Genomic DNA, 18558 nt, shown 5'->3' with positions numbered 1-18558 from the left:
GTAATAAATTGAAAGAATAACAAACAAATAAGTACAGCTGAGGTATTTTTAACATTAGGTACATGGAAAGTTCCCTTTAGAAAGGAATTACGACCTTATATGGCAATTTATGAAATAATGGATAGTTTTGTGCAAGGTTTTTCGTAATGACGAACATTTTAAGTACATGGTTGGGGGTGTGACTTTTAATTTTCTCAAAAGTTCATGGCTACTTTGGGATTTAAATATGGATGTATTTTAAATAGGCAACTTTTAAGAAAACGTATACCTACAATCCATACTCTATTTGGGCATGCGAAAACACCATGTTGAGTCTTATTCTTATTTACAATAAATTCCCAGTTACACTAAACCTCATAGATATCTATGAAAGGCATATCAGCTGATCGACAATGAGGTAATAAAACAGGACTACCAACATAAGCTAGGTTTGTCGTTAAATAGTGTCACACAATACTTGTACTGTAATTTGGAATGCGTTTTAAAACATCCTTTATACATATTAAGATGTAATTTTTGTTAGGAAATTGACAAACTATCTTGTGAATACTCTATGGATTCACCATTACTCGACGCTAAAATAAAACCATCTCGACGTGTTTGAAATGTTAAAATTACGACCGAGTCATTGCCAAGACTACTGTTGACTAATTCTACCAAGATAGAAACATCAAAAATACTCGGAAGATACTGGGTGTTTCACATTCATTTGGCGAGTTGCGGAAAGAAATCGGAAATCGCGGGTTTGAGTTGGTAATCGCTGAAAATTATACTGGTTAGTAAAAATGGTTTTTCAAAATGTAAGACATTTAACAATAACATTAACGGTCTGCCAAGTAGGTCTAATGTTCTTTGTCAATATCCTTAAAGAATCAATATCTCTTGTTCATTGTCAAGAATTTCTATTACACATCCATAATAATTATGGGTGAAAACAGATTTATTTTGTAATTGAATTAAAATTGCCAGGTTATTAATGCATATTTTGTTCTATTCATAAGTATTCATTTTAAGAAAATAAGCCAATGTATGCCTAATTCGGCAATAGTATAAATCGTTTGAATTAAGTTTCTACCACAAATAGCATATACAGTACTACTTACTGTACTTGTTTTAGCTTGATTGATATTTCTTTAGTTTTTAAAAGGGGGTTTGCTACATACTGTAACTATATAAAGACCACGATAACTTAAGATTTATTTTCATTCCCAACCAATAATTAAATATTCCTTTACTTCAATACTATACCTAATGGAAAAATAAGGTGCCAAAAACAGCTGATGTTTAACCATCTGTTTATGAACTGAGCTTTACATATGTTAATAAACGTGGTTTCAACATTCAATTGTTTGAGATATCTATTATAATATTAAAGCGATACAATCAAATTTTATGTAAATGGTTAAGGTCATTTACAAAATAAAAATATAGGCATATGGCACATCAAAATGAAGTGTGTAGATTTGCCAAAAAGTATTGATATTGACGAATTTACGAAGGGGTCTGCCCCACAGGCTGATTTCCAAAGGGTTGTGTCCTAATTGCGAACAGTCCAGATTGCGAACAAGGGTAAAATCGTCCAGACTGCGAACAACTCAAAAATGCTGTGGACTACCTGAACATGAGTCGTCCAGACTGCGAACAAATATTTTGGAATCTGTAAAGTTGTTTAGCCGCTGTTGTTGTACGTGAGTTTTAATTGCTTTTTTATGTTTTTAGGTAATGATTGAGTTGGGAATGTGATATTGTCAAATGTATGTAATTTCGGCTAATTATGTTAAACTATAGTATTCATATGAAATTATTGTTTTATTTATTTTACTCAGAGATTGTATAGTTATTGTAGGTGCTTGTTCAAGTCAAACATATTATAATTAATTTTAAATAAACAGCCACTTTAAATATTATCAGAAAGGGTTTGTGAGTCTGAAAAAATCTGTCTGTTAATATACAAGCGGCTTTACGCAAAATTACTACGTCTCATAAAGATATGTGTCTTCAAGAACATTCATCCTCTCCATTATGTATATTACCAGTTATAAGTTGTGATTTGGGCTAAATCTTTCTGTTAAGGGTTTATATGAAAGCGTTGAAAACCCCGACCACTCAAAATGTGTTCGCAATCAGGAATCCTCCCCACCCCACGGACGACCCCCTCCACCTCGTAGACCCAAACATGTTCGCAGTCTGGACTGTTCGCAATCAGGACTGTTCGCAATCAGGAGGACACCTTCCAAAGGGCTACGCCTGTCATGCTTCCAATGTTTAAATGATTTAATTTAATTTAGTTAATGAAACAGCTGGTCAGTACAATGAACTGGTGTTTGTTTATTTACTCGAAAAAGATGTTTGTGACGCTTTATGTAGATTTAGGAGGGTTATGTATGGTTTTAAAGTGAGGTTGTATACGTTTTGTAAAGTATTACATTTTACAGTAAGATTTGTAGTTCAACTGGCTCCAGTAAAAAAGATTTGTCACGTCAATACAAAACGGACATTGTGTTTATTTTGGGTTTATCAGTTAATGACTTTTCTTGACAAGTTTCTTATCTGTTAGATTCCCTTGTCTGTATAAGATTCTTTTGTCTCATAAGAATTTGTCATGCAATGATAGACTTAAGAGCATCTTTTTGTAGCGATGTCTCACAGACTTATATTTAGGGATATTTATCAAATTTCCCAATACCATCAAAGTAAGCATCCTGATTAATAATGCTAGTTATGAGTCTGTCAAATCATAATGTAATCGTTACAACTCACATTGTTTATTCCTATTTAATTAATAACTCTACAAACTGGGTAATGGTGATACAACAGAAAAATAATTAAAATCTATCACTAACTCACCAAAAAAGTTAAAACCCTACTACACGACACGAAGTAATATTCTCTTTCTAGTAGTTACTTAATATATTAAAAATTCAATCCTTTAGCCTCGCCTAATAATGTAATCGAAAATCGTGATACAGTACCATAGATTAAACGTACCAGACAGTACTTAGTTGCACACCCCGTCATAAAAATAAGACACGGCGAACTGCATTCCCGACACTAGTTAATTCTACTAGACATAATTTTTTATTGCTGACTAAACAGCCTTAGTTTATTTTCGTATTATAGTTTCGAATGAAAATAAAAACTGGACTTTACCTTAGTACTAGTTTTTATCAATATCAAGTATAAATTACCAATGTTCTACAGATAGTAGGATTTAGCAAATAGCATAGCACAAGGTACTCAGCTGTTTTCCTACCAATTTCGAAAAGAACCAATAAGATACTTGAAAAAGCCTTTAATTTATTAACATTGACAATCACGTCAATAATTTAAGTAATACATAGGTTAAGTGCCTGGTGAATAAGGTCAATATTCAAATATATTGGTCGTCCATATGCCTTTTAGAGATTTTCCCATATAGGGAATATTTTAAATGACATGGAATTGATAGGGAATAATAAAGTCTTGGGAATAATTGAAAAAATACTGTCAATGCGATCTGTTAGTGTCATAAGAAACAATGTTCTGCATTTCCGACCTTACCTCAGTAGCTAGCGCTAATGGTGGCGAAGAGCCGAACAACGTATGCATAGTTTCAACAATAGCTACTGCAGTAGCTAGCGCTGCATGCGGCGAAGAGCCGAACCGTAGATATGTAACTTAGTTGTAGCAATTGCTACTACAATGATGAGCGCTGATGTAGTGGTGATTGTGTAAACAAACTAAATCTATCTATCTATCTATCTATATATTAATAGGCAAGCATGTTTCTTTAAAACCTTTTTTCTCAGCTCATGTGTATCGTAGGGAAAATCTACGCATACCGTTAGAAAGCTATTTTCCTGCAGGTGTGCAGAATCCCTTTATAAATTAAAATAGGCTCAAAAATAAGCACAAAAAATGAATTTGAAATTTTAAAAAATTAACATGGGTCATATGGGTTGCTATGGTGATGACAAAATAACAACAAAATATAAACAGAAAATCAAAACAAATGGAAGACATTTCAATCACATGTTTTATTTACAGTCTGGGGTGAAAATAGAGAAGTTTGCACAAAACATACTTTTGGTCGATTTTTCGACCACGGGGCGTACTCTCGTACAAATTAAATAAAATAATCTTACTAAGCAAAACCACTGGTAAATGTCACCACCTTATAGTTTGTTTTGGTTGTGTTGTGCTGTGTCTTTCATGTTAGCCGACATTATGTTGTAGATCTTTTACTAATTACTAACAAAAAGCAAAATATGGTGTTCTGTGAGTAACTAACACTTTAGCCACGAGCTTTTTGGATTTGATTAAAGGAAATATATAAAACACCGATGCTGGCCACTTCATATAGAGTCATATACCTCAAAAATTTCAAGACAACACAGCAAAAGTGACCTAGTCTTAATACGGAATATTTTACAAGTTAATTTGTGAAAGTTCAATATTTATTTAAAACTAAGTGTATTACTTCAAACAATTCATTTGTGTTGCAAGTCATGATTTTAATATGTGTGTTATAATTTGATAGAACGACAATATATAAAACATGTGTTGGTTAGTCTGTGAACAAACTATGTGGGTGGTTTAGTGTGGATGAATTAGAGGATCTTTAAATTTAATTTGAATTGAAATTGATAAATGTGCTTTTTTGCCACCAAAAAGTTATATTGAATAGTGTTAACGTCACAAAACAAAACAAAACAAACCACACTTAGTGATTCTGCTGGATGAGTCACATGGAATGTTGTTTGGGAGCGTCAGAATTCTGTATCCCACCTCGCTGTCCCACCTACGTCAAAACCACCTGGGCCTGAGCTGAAAAGTACTTTTTAGCTATTTACCTCAGAGTCAGTTCCTCCTTTAGATGATGTTAGTCACCCAAAATTTCATAAAATAAAAGTACAAAAGATTCTCGAAGCCAGTCCCCGAGTAAAAAAAATCTTTAGTTATAGGTGGTTATAAAAATCGGCAACATATTTTTGCTTATGATGAAAATACAATGTATTATTATATCACCATATATCCAGTGGAAGACGCTATTTTCAACTGAAATTTGAATACAAAGATAATATATTTTAAAAGTGGAAGTGACTAATTATTTTTATCATACCAACAAAAGATGATTTTTAGCAAAGCTCAGTAATTTGGGGTCAGTAGCCCAAAGCACCTGCCTGTGTCCTTTGGATCACGCCCAGTTGGAAAGTTTTTGTAGGCTGAACTTTCTCCCGGTAAAGTAATACAGTAGTATTTATAAAGACCTCAAATCGGAGAAACACACAACCCCATGGAATTGATATGGTTTTGGGAAGACAAAGGTTAAACGAAACCTGTACATACGTCATAATCTTCAAGTAAATGTGAATGCTGGAAGAAAGATTTTCGTGCACATTTTAGCAATACTAAACACTTCAATTAATTTCAATAAACATATTCTTCAACATTTATATTGCGTGTTTTCAGCTTAAGTAATAAATTAAGAATGCTTCGCTTAGTTAAAACAAAGAAATACAATTACTCACGGCCACTTGGTGCACGAAATGTGGAACCTACTGACCTAGAATGTGTAAGAATGTTTAGTAAATCGTTATTGTTAGTCATTCATTTGAATGTAGGAAATTAAATTTGTTCATTTGTTTGTGTATTAAAGCCCACAGTGACTCAGAGGACAAAGATAGCTACTTAGAAACATGGGAATTATTTTATGTATGCAAATTTAAAGAATTTTTATCCAGTAACTACAAACAACTTCAGTATTAGAAAAAGTAATTGAAAAGTCTGTAAAGATCACCTAACTGTTATTGGTAAGTTGTGTTTTCTTTTGAGGTGAGGGCATTTTATACTATACTTAACACTTACCGTGTTCGTTGAAACTGCCTGTACCACCATTTTATAGAATAGTTACTCGGAGAATTAAAGCCATACTCTAAAGGCCTATTACAGATCTCCTTTTATGGCACTAAAGAACACAATTTGTTTTTCATTACTATTCATTACATGTACACTAGTCATTTTTGATTCTGAGGTTAGTTTAATGTTTTATTCGTCAAATGTAATTCTCAGCTGGTGTAGAAAGGTCCATTGTTTCCCAGCTTACTATAAGTAGGTAATTGAGGAGGAAACATACCTATTTTAGGTGATTTTTACAGACTTTTTATAACCAACTAGTTGCTCTGCCCGTGCTTCGCTACGGGGTGAGAATGCAGAAAAGAATAATTTGGTTTTACTATAAGATATACTATAATATACTATAAGAAACAGTTACAACACACTTACCAGGAATCATATAGGCAAAGACTCAATCGTGCTTATTGATTATTTAAATGAAGACCTCTTAATGTATTACTATCACTTTATATAGTTTATTGCATTTAAAATATAATGCAAAATAATAATTCATTGAATACATCAAGAAACAATTCTCAAATTAAATTAAATAGAACAGCATTTCTGACAACAGCTGGAGTTTCATAACAATGTTTGTTTCCCATGTTAATCTTATGGAGAAATTCTAAACTTTAAAGGACCCCAGGGCCTCACTCTCTAATTATTTCCCTAAAAAGAAAGTTTAAAGCACAACTTCACGTTACGCTCTTTCCAATGACACCTAAAACATGTCAATCGGTTCAGTAGTTTCGGAGGAGTAATTTCGTATTAAATAAGTATAGATTATTATAATTACTGACATTTTTATAATATTTTTTTTGCAGTTACTGTATGAAACTGCTTTACATTTGTTTTTAACTAAACAATTCCCATGTCTCAAATTGTTTGGTTATTTAATCTAAAAATTTGTCCAATAATTTAGGACCACCCTGTATATCTGAAGATCAGAAGAAAGAGTATCCAATGATTAGTATTTGTGATTAGAGAAATACTACTTGTTCCGTTGAAACCATGCTGATTTCTGGGTTTATAAGATTTCTGGGGACTTAGTGCAAATTACTCATTGGTTTAAAAATAGTTACAAACTGCAAACGATTGTACCCTCTCAACCCATTCAACAGAGATTTGTGTACATATGTTATGAAACTCGAGTCTCACAATAATAAAAAAAGTGTACCCTACCAGTACAATAATCATTTATTAGTAACTAGGTAACTAACAACTAACTATTTTACAAATAACTTTTGTTCTGAAGGCATCACTTGCATGCCCCAGTAAAACACACGAAATGACACTGAAACCATGTTAAAATAAAGATACTACTACTTTAATGAAATTTATTATTGAATATAGTACAGTATAAACAATTTTTTACCACTGCCACATGGATTAACCTAACAGAATGATTGAATTGAAAATAATGTAAGCCTAAACTATAGTTTTGTTTCAATGTTTACAAGTTTAGACTACCACAAGTTTGGACTGATGTAATATCTACAAACTAACACATTTTATGACATTTAAAAGACAAAAGAAAGGATTCCCGTCCCGATTGCAGATGACTCATTGGTGATCTCATTCAACAAGTCGGGGGATTTGAGTGGAGGGGCTTCTCTCCTCTCTATCCCTATCACAACTTCTTCTTCTCCGCTTCTCCCCGTTTGTTGTCTTTTCATGTTTCAGTTTCAGATTCAGTTCGAGTGTTCGAGTTCAGTTTGCTTCTGCTACTTCCCGGTGCTGTAGTTTGCGTGTCGTGTGTGTTGTATGTTATGTTACAATTCTGTTTAGTGTATTGATAATTTTAGTTGTGTTCAGTGATAAATAATTTTACACCAACAAAATCTCCGGTGATGTGAACAACCATAACAGGATAATCAAGCGAGTAACGGTAAGTTGTTTGAAAACTGCTCTAGTTGAAACTTGAGAGGTTATGTTTGGCTTGCGGTGGTTTGAACCAAAATCGATTAACGGTTTCCACTCATTTCTCTGCTTTTGTCGGTTTTACTGACAATTTCATACACAATACGTATAGATATACTTAGTGGTTAGTTATTTGCTTTGTCGAAACGTTGATTTGTTTATGACCAAAGGCTTCATACTAGGGCTGGCAGTTGTAGGTACTACCCTAGGCCTAATTGTCAATATAATGTTGTAAAGAGGATTACTTTTGGAATCAATTGTTAAATTAACCTGTAACTTAACTTAAGTGAATTGCCCTAGAGAGGTATGTGATCAGCAGTTTTGAAAGAAGAGTAGTAGGTAGGCCTATTAAAGAATTTAACTTGACAAATTTAACAGCCTTTCTCTTCCTCTTTTTAAGTCAAAAATTTATAACTGGCTTGCAGCTAACCCATTCTACTCAGTTAAGGACTTCATGAAGTATAAAATTAAAGCGGAATCTTTCATACTATAAGTTAAGAATTCTCAATCGTTATTCCCAATCTTTGTTACGGTACCTATAGATATGAACATGTTTAGTAATATAAGAATATTTTATTTTATGTAATTTCACAATGCTTATTCCATGTACAACTTGGTCAATGGCAATAAACTTTCTTATTCTTATTCTTAAGATCTTTCAAAGGATGGTGCACATGACACATGACACATGCCAGTCTTTTGTATATGTAACTTAGTACTTAAGTTAATTGTTACAATTTAAGTAGGCCTAGACCCTACCTTCCAATAAAGAGGTGGGTAGGCTAAGAGCTGCTATAAACTTAGACCAAGGTACTGTAAATCTAAATTAAAAACTGAAGCTTTTGTAAGGTTAAATGATTTTAGGGATTCAAATATATATCTTCTATTTATCCTTTAGAATTTTTGTTTTCACCTGGTTTTTTGTTGTTTTTGTTTTGCATTCTAATGCAAACCCCTTTCATTAAATAATTTTATAATAGGTAATAAAAGTAGGTATAATAATTTTATGGTAGGGTATTTTACTGTTAAGCTGAGTTAGGCTCTAGCCTAACTTACATTTGAGCCTACGCTTAACTTAACTAATCTGAATATTATTTCAGATTTAACTTAGCGCTTAACTTAGCCAATTACCTAGTTTTTTTGGGTGAAATTTGATATCCGGTCTGCACTTTAGTTTACGTCCTACACTCAAATTTGAATGACAAATATCGATATATAGGCTAGACTATTCGATATAGGCTATTGATTAGCCTATTTCATTCGGTTACCTAACTAACCAAACTTGGTATATCGAATGAAATACCTAATCGATATAAATCCATCGATATAGGTATTCATTCGAAAGAGTGTAGGACGCAAAGTGCAGTCGATATACGTCTCCATCGTATAATCTAAAAGTGTTACTAATGTCTCTTGCACACTAGGATTGATTAGGATATTCTATTTTAATCCTCATTTCTTGCCTAAATGAAATAGGAAGTATTGATGTTAATTGAAATAAAACACTCAAAATGGGGAATCATGAATCTTACGTTTGGACTATGAGTCGGCAATTTCTCCTATGACCAATGTCTTACACTAAGTTACCTTAACTTGCTTAAGCTCCTTTGAACAAGTTTGATCTAAAGTTCCAGTAGAATGCATGTTTTAAAGAGCCCTTCTTTTCCTAAACTTCAGGGCGTTCGTTCATTCCATATAAACGTTATAGAAGTCTGGTAGCCAAATTTAAATAATTTTGTAAGGTAGCTGAAACAGTTATGTTTTAGATAGGTATCCTTAAAGATTAGTCTGGAACCTAAACAAGAAATATTCTCAGGGAAGCCAACAAAATTAATTGACTAAGATTCTTTTATACCGGTAACAACATCATTAATGAATCTCACATCAGGCTAACTTATTTCAAAGATAACTTCTTACTCAATAATGTCATTGAATAAGTAGGCCTATCTTTGAAATATAACTGCATGAACCCAGTTCAAAAGAACAATATGGTAGTTGGCCTATGTTCGTTAAAGAAACAATTTTTAAGGTTAAACCAGTAAGGAGCTTGCATATGGAGTGGTTGACATCAGTAGACAAAATACAGTACATAAACGTATTTAAAATATTTTACTGTAATGGAGGATTAAGGGATATGTACAATTTTTACTTTTCCGCTGTGTTACCCATGACTGGTTGCTATGGATTGGCTGGGTTTTACTCCAATGCATTGTTGAAAATATCCCGTATGGTACAAAAGGGTCTGGGTTAGAACTAGAACTACAGATAGGGCCTAATTTGATAATCAAATTTAGAGATCTTTTGCTTTGAACTTTTTTGTCTTTTGAAATAGGCCTACTTAATTCATGGTTGTTTAATGTGAGTTCTGTGTAGGAAGGAGGGCATATGGAATCTAGGAGGATTTAAATATTATGTGATAATGTTAATTCTCTAGGATAGAATACTATTGAATTGATCTATCATCCAGGAACTCTGTAGTTTTATGCCTACCAGGAATAGTCACACATAATTATTGCAACTATAATTTCATGAACCATTTATATGTTCAAAACTTAACACATATAGCTTGAATACACTCTGCAATCAATTATTTATAATACCCCTGCCGCAGCAGACCTGCAGACTAGGCAAATTTCCATTTTCCTGAATGGATTTACACATGTCTCCTTAAAAATATCACATTTATTCCTTATTTAATAGAGTTTAACGAGTACTTGTTTGGTAAAAAGGGTTTTATTTGTAAAATTTTAATAGTTTAGCAAAAAATAAATGCATCTTCCATTTTTTTTCAAAATATGTTTATAAACAAGCAAACAACAACAGTTTACTTATTCTCTGTCATATTCTGATATTTGTACCATAATGTTACCATAGTATCCAATAAGAACCTCTATAAGAATGACATGGGAATTTTAAATTTACAATTTTTTTGGAATTTTCTCCGTGAGAATTCCAATATACTAAATTTTTGGTGTTTTTTTTCAAAAAAATTAGCTGTTGAGCTATTTTATTTTGAAGATAAGGGTTAAGTGGAGGGGATTATTCCCCTAAAACCGCCTAAACGCGAACGAAGTTATAATGATCATGGCAAAATTAGATAGCCTATTATTCTTAGTCAGTAACAAAACTATCACTTTATCTCAAAATACGCGCTTTGGTATGTTGAGTCATAAAAATGTAGTCTTAAACGCTTGCACTGATGTTTTCAAAGGGGCCGAGAAGTTATTCAGTACAGTACGTCATCAGCCCATTTGAACTGGTTCGAAAATGTATATGTTTGGGGATGTTTGGTGGGAAAAGTTGTCAAATTTGTTCCCGCGGCGCATAAAACGTAATCGTAAAAGAATTGGTGCAACAAAAACGTTCCTAAACTTAAGTGAAGGATCGGTTACATTTTAGGGTCGGCGTGACCATGAAACCACATCGAACTATAACGTAAGGAAAGTAAAAGTCCACTAATCGAGCCCAAATAGACTTTCGCCAGATGTAACACGATAGCAAGATACGCCAGTGAGAGTCGGCTTGCGGACTCTTAATTAAATTAGCGAATGTCCAGGTCGATTAACTTTGCAGATATTGTTGCATGAGTTAATTTCGGAAAGTGCAAACAATTTGTCGCATGCCAGGCAAAAAGATGATTTAAAAGGGTCGCCGGAAGACTGCCCCCCGGAAAACTACCCCCCAAACAGGTTCCTACGTCATATTGACGTCAGAGACCGGGGGGGCAGTTTTCCAGTCACGGTCACTCAAATTTTGTTGTCAAACAGTTTTAATCTAAGCTAACCTAACCAACCAAACTTGATTTAACATTTCGAAATTCTGTTTTATATTCATCACATGACTTTTCTATTATCCAATGGAATTACTCGAATTAAAATTAAAATTAAATAGCATGATTTGTCTAGGGGGGGGGGTAGTATTCCAGTCGCGGACACGGCTTCCATATTGGTTAGTTAGCAGATTTTGTGACGTCACGTTTCACCTGGGGGGGTAGTTTTCCGGGGGATAGTATTCCGCATCCCCATTTAAAATGGTTCACACTCGTTGTGAGTAGGTTTTTGTGGGACTATACAGTATTCAGTATGATTTTGGGTTTGTTTATAATTTTCAACTATTTTTTTGTAGAAGTTGGTGCGTCTGCATGATTTTTAGCTATTAAAAAGTGTGAATTTATGCATAAAGTATTTTTAATAATTAGATAGAGCAAAGTGAGTTCAAAATGTGAACTTTCAGGGTGATTTTGTTCGGTTTTATTACTCCTTGCTCACTATAACGTGAACTGTATGTGTGTGATATCCATCACTGATAACATAACAATTGCAAGTAGAGATTTTGAAAATTGCCCTTTACTTAACCCCTAAGGCAGGGCAAAATTTAGTTGGGATGAGTATGGTTTAAAAGTATACAAGGATACTACAAGGAATGTAATACAAGGATTAAGTACCTATTTCATAAATGGTAGAATGAAATTCCTATTCTAATGACACAGAATACATTACGTAAATACCTGTTACATGGTTGGCAGATATAATTATGTAGGTCGGTTCGTCTATACTTAACCTTTCTTTCAATTAGTAGTGGAGTTGTACTCTTCACAACATTACTAACCAGCCAACTCTCAACCTTAAGCCTCATTTGCCGCTCCGTGTTAACAAGTTAATACTTTTATCGTGTTAAGTAGTTGCAAAATGTCGTGAATTGTCATTAATTTAATTTAGAGTTTGATGGTTTGACTCAAATTTGTCTACGTGAAATTTGAGTTTTATTTGAATAATGCTACAGCATGCTGTGTGCATATTTAGTAGAAGGTAACAAAAAAATAAAGTTTTCAGTATTTAAAACACTGTATTTTTCTTCTATAGGTACTATAATATATTATAGTATAGTATAGTATAATATTATAGTAGTCCTCTCACATAAAAGTAGATAATTTGTATACCCATGCGATTCCTTGATTTTACTTAACTAGTTTTAAATCGATTTGTAGACCTAAATGGGAGTTGAAACCGATATTTTTCTAGATTTTTGACAGGATTCACGCACTTGAATTGATTTTGTCTGGAGAGTGCTAGAAAATTATGAGCGGGTTGTGGTTTTCTTTGCAGCGACATTTCTTTGACTGTTTCGCTGGATGGTTTCAGGTCGACGAAACCACCGTTTTCTCCTGGTTCGATACGCGAATTCGGCGAAATCACCCTTGAATGATCTTTGGTTTCTTAATATAATTTCCAATTTTTAATGCATTATAAAGGCAATATTCCTGTAACGTTGATTTACGTAAAATCCAATAGGCCTAATTTCTCAACTACCTTTTCACATTTCTCAGTACAATAAACGAGAAATAAAGGAAAAGGTGAAGTTGTAAGACTTTTCTGTTTGCAACCTTGGGGAAAAATCTTTGGTTGAAGCTTTGTACATCAAATGCGTCGTAAACCCACTATTCTTACCCACGAGAGCCTTAAAAATTCAAATGACCTTGCTAGCAAGCGATTTTGTGTATAATATCCACCACTTCTTATGTTTATTACATTGTAATGTCCAGTAGGACTTAGTGTCACCTTATCCGACCTCATGAAGGCGTGTCATTGATAAGATGGGTGTAAGCCGAGGTTAATTTCTAAAAGGTTCTTGACCTCTGATTATCAGTGATATCACCTGTATTACTCTGAGATAAGGATACAATGGTAGCAGCGGATTCCACAAGCTGTATATGGGAAATCAAATCAATAGTCAACATTCATTTTATTTTGTATGCCTATCGATTAACACTGTGAAGCAATAGCTCTGGATCTTTTCAAGACAAGTTTTGAATATCCCAGTGGTCAAGTAAACGTTTGAGTAAGAGAATTTATTATCTATAGTGGTTTATTCACGTTGATAGACTATGAAGGAGTGTGCTTTCTGTACAATTTTCCTCTATAGCCACCACATCTATCGTCTCTGCGGGTTTGAAGGTCGACTGTTATGTATATATCTGTACATTACTACCGCATTGCGAAGCCTCTATAGACATGTTCACGGAGAAAAACTCCTGAGTGATTTAAATCCCTGTAGCGAATAGATTTATTTTATTAAACCTAAACTTATCCTATATGATTTCTACATTTCAGTAAAGCCTTGGTGGGGTTTGAATTATTGCCAGAAATCCTACGTAAAATAAATAAATTCTTTGAAAATATGAAGGAAAAGTGTGATATGTATTACCCTTTAACTTTTGGGCACTGAGGCAGACTTCCCATCCATATGGACTAGCTGACGCCTGTGTTTTATCGAAATACCCCCGCCGCAGCAAACCTGCCGTCTAAGCGAATTTCCATTTGGCTGAATTGGTTTTTTAATTGATCTATTTAAATAACATTGGGTACATTAGGTACGAGTACCTAGGTTTGCTGCTACAAGGAAACTAATAAAGTAGTGTGTTTTTAGTAAAATATTGATAGCTTACTATAAAATAAATAAATTTGCCAAGTTTGATCAAAATATATCCATAAACAAGCAAACTACAACATTTTACAATATTCTCCATAAGAATAACATGGGAATTTTAAATTTACCATTTTTTTAGTTTTCTCCGTAACCAATAACCGTACAAAAACACTTTGATATACTGAATTGTTTGTTTTTTTAAGCTCTTTAAGAAGGTTTGGAGAAAAATTGGGAAATTTTGTATTTAGAGGGTCAAAAGTGAGAAAAACCAATTTTTACCCCATAAAACCCCCCATAAAACACTGTTCCCATGGTCCGATCATGCTGGATCGCGAACTCGTTCAAGTTTATCCCCCCTTACACCTTCAAACCAAATTTCATCAAAATCGGATAAAAATTACTCAAGTTATCGTGTTCACGGACACATATATATATATATATATATATATATATATATATACATATATAAAAATTTGAACGAATGGTGTTTTTGGCCTCTGGGGACATCAAAATGAAAAAGTAAATCGGTCCCGGGCCTAAGTCTTACCATGAGACCTACGGTAATAGCTACTTCCCTATAGGGAAATTCGCTAAAAGAAAATGGTTGATTGGGCCAGTCACAGAGAGCACTTTTCCCTTTTTTGTCCTAGGACGCTAGGCACAGGCCCGGAATTGTTTTTCACATTACTTCAGGCTAGACTAACTTTTTGTAGAGGTCGCGGCATTATCACATGGATAAAATCCATTGGTGATTTGGCGGGATTTGAACCCGAGACCTCTGCGGGCTGTAACCGAAGTCCCGGATCTAACCACTAGACCAGCTCGCTCCCCCGGTCATAGAGAACACTAAGACTAACTGGTGTCCAAAATTCTTATGTTCTTTATTGTAAGATTACTGAAATATCAGATGGGTCATAACAGTCCTATATCTCTAAGTCGTTCCATCAGTTTGATTGTTTGCTAAAAAAATCACCTAGCCTATTCCACAGATATCAGTAATTTTCGTCATCACTATCTGTCAGTGGCTCACATCAACTATGACTATTTTTTTAATCTGGTGACAACTTTAACATGGGGATGGAATGTCTAGCTGTATTAAAGTAGTCTAAGCGCATTTAAAAAGACCATCGTTTCCTAGTGTGTTAAACGCCTGTTTCTGAAGCACGGTGTAGATAGGTTGGAAACGATGTTCTGTAATCGAAGGAGATGGACATAAAAAAATTTATGTATTGGAATTATTAGTCTATTTCCTGCCAACGTCATTATCAAAACATTGTGTCAGCCAGTGACTAACTTTATGTAACAATCCTGTTAAGTGACAGAATAAACAGTGTCATTCTTTATTCTGTGCCTCTTTACTAAGCTATTTAATCTTAATGTAGTCAGTAGTCTATATGTGTCTATGTTTTATGTAAATAATTCTAAGCTTTCTGCTAAACAGAATAGGTTTTACATGAGAAACACTCATCATGTTATCGGTAATATTTTCTCTTATAGTACAAGTCCTGTTTTATGGTCTGCTTTTACGTTTGGCCTCCCGCTGTCTATCGCCCCACGCCTCTTGTGGCAAAAACCGATGAACGAGCCTCTGTTTTGGTGATGCAGTTTCCATCGCAAAAAACGTGATTAAATCTGACGTGTTTTTGTTCCATTGTGTCTCGACGACCGTCTGGCAGAATTTGGGTTGGGTCAAGAACCCCATGTGTCTGGTCACTTGTTTTAAACCAAAGTTTTCTCTCGTTATCACGGAATTAAGAATGAGTCAATCAGTTTAATCTGTTTTTGTACACAATATTAGGCCATGGTAAACACTTATGTTGGAATTATTCTAACTTAAAATCATAATGAGATCTTGAATGAGATCGTTTGAGTTCTCAATTAATAAAGTCAAATAAAGTTAAACAATTAATTGATGAAACAAATCTTAAGTTCTTGTGTGTGCCTGAGTAGGACATGGGATCTTGTAATGGCTAATATATTGCATTCATTAAGAATTTTGAAACTTGAAAGTTTCCAAATTCTGGAAAGAATTTTCAGAATTAAATCGTTGGTAGTTAAGGGTACGAAGAACGTTAAGGGAAAGCTTAAGATGTGTAAAAGCTGGTGCGTTCCGAGAAAAGCAGTTTAGCTGTTGAGATAGAGAAATCTAACTTGTACAATTGAGCATGATGTACACAATGCACCAATAAAGATGGTTTTTGGGAAGCGAGCTGATCTAGTGGTAAAGTGCGGGACTTCGGTCCCCGAGGTCCGGGTTCAAATCTTGCCAACCAATATAATTTATCTGAGCTATAATTACGTACACCGTTATGCATAGGTAGTCGGAAGTAATGTGTAAAACGCTTCCGGACTGAGTCTACGTCCTAGGATGTGAAGGTGGGACAAAAATATATCAAAACAGCATTTGGAAGCTTACTTACGTTTCCAACATGATTTGATATTCAATATATTCATGCGTTTTTTATATTCTAAGGTGAGCAATTCCAAAACTAAGTTCCATAACATCTCTTGGCTTTAAAACACGAAGATTGCTAAATTCAGCAATGACTAACGAGTTAAGTACATTCTACGACAGCTCTTGAACAGCTGGAACACTCATGAAAGGGCAATGTCTTTTCAAGTGTACAAACACGAGTGAAAGTGTTGACTGTTGATTGCCCCTTGACTCCTCGGTGTGAGTGATGCAGATACTTGGTGAATGTGGATTATGCAATATGCAAGCCTCGCTGAAGAGGACCTTTCCTTCTGTAACATCGCCTCTCGTAATGCTTGCAGAAACTTGGCACCAGCGGTATCCTGATTGCATGAGTGGTTATGAAAGTGATATTGTTTTTGGATATTGAAGTAGACATCCTATTTGTTTGGATCGGATGTGACAAGTTATTGAAAGAAAACAAAGAGAAATTAGCCTATTGAAGTAATTGAATTACTACTTTCTCTCAGTTTTTCATACCACGATAATTATGAGGGTGTTAAAGGAAATGTAGTTAGTGTAAGTAAATATCCCCTTTCTGAATGGATTCCAATTATTTACGTATACTTAATCATAGACTTTAGAAAAAATGCACCTTACAAATTACACAAACCTTTTTACTAGCCTATTTCTTTTAATTGACATATTTTATTGTTTTCGTAGGGGTCGGCCTAAACCCTGGTCTTGTTACTCTAACGTCGAATTATTGACAAAAGGTTAAATTTAATTAAGGTAGCCTATTTTTAGAAACCGCTACAACTTTAAAACGGCATTTATCTCTATATCACCGTATTTTTATAGTAAAAAAAGTTCCACCCTGAAATACTGTAGGCCTACATGTAATTTGCATACATTTGTTTTTCTATAGTCAGGTAAGTGCTTTTGTTAGAATTGTTTGTCTGTGAATGAACACATCCAATGTGCCCAAAATAAAATTTAACATGAAAAAGAGACATTAATTGGTGCCTACAAGTCCTTTACGTTTGTGACAGAAGCTCTAACAACAATTAATTGAAAGGTTGCAGATTTATTTACTTGTTCACACTAGATGGTTAGACTACAACTATTTATGGCCTGACAATGTGAACGTAGACGAAGCAGTAGTTGTAATAATTAATGTAGGCACGTGGTAGCAGATGTTTCCCACGATAAGAGGGAAGTTCCCTCCATTTCCATATTGCAGTTATGTGAGCGGTTAGCTAACGTTGTTACACAGGTAATCAACAGCTGGTAATAGTAAACAATTCAGCTGTTCATCTTGTGTTGTTCACTAAATCAGCTGTAATGGTTGTCTATCACATGTATAGCAATAGCCTAATACTATAGACTCATCTCTACTAACAAGGCTGCGGTGAGAAATGTGGCAACGCCGCAGCCACGGCCTACCGAAACAGCTGTTGCACAACAGTAGCTTGAGCTTCTCCGCAATGTTTATGTTTATACGTTTGTTATTGCCAATGTAATAAGCCGGCCGGCGCGACGTTGACACACTATCCAGTCTTGCGGTAAAAGTTATGTAATATTTGTCAAAGTACAGTAAAACCTTGATAGCTACTTTTTCCGAAGTAAACAAAGTCAGTCCTGCTATCCGAGGTTTTTTTAGCCATGTGCTTTGAAAATACCATTTGCATAGTCGATTCTAATCATTTTCAAAACGAATGTCAGAGGTTAGTCAAAATCGCTTGGCTGTAGTGAATAGTCGTCATTCGTCATTCAACCACTTACCTATTGGCATTGTAGTTGCTGGAGCTGGATTGATGAACATCCTCTACACAAGGAAGTAATGTAAGTAATCCGGCATATTTTATGCATGGAATCCGAATTATTTATTGGAAAGTGAAGAATTAACCGTCCACTTTCCTCGG

General features: G+C 34.4%; 1 protein-coding gene across 3 annotated transcripts in view; it reads left to right on the top strand.

Moving 5' to 3' along the window:
• The first annotated feature begins 7611 nt into the window (after positions 1–7611).
• Positions 7612–18558, top strand: part of LOC129002235 (supervillin) — a 152799-nt gene continuing 141852 nt past the window's right edge. For all 3 annotated transcript variants that reach the window (XM_054429887.1, XM_054429889.1, XM_054429886.1), the window contains exon 1: positions 7612–7762. The gene's annotated coding sequence lies outside the window, so the exon portion shown is untranslated. The remainder of the gene's footprint in view (positions 7763–18558) is intronic.

The sequence above is a fragment of the Macrosteles quadrilineatus genome, unplaced genomic scaffold (genome assembly GCF_028750875.1).
Source record: "Macrosteles quadrilineatus isolate MER2022 unplaced genomic scaffold, UCM_ALF_1.0 Scaffold_9__3_contigs__length_116548681, whole genome shotgun sequence".
Lineage (NCBI taxonomy): Eukaryota > Metazoa > Arthropoda > Insecta > Hemiptera > Cicadellidae > Macrosteles > Macrosteles quadrilineatus.
The sequence above is the reverse complement of the archived record's forward strand: the minus strand, read 5'-3'. Positions and strand labels throughout refer to the sequence as shown.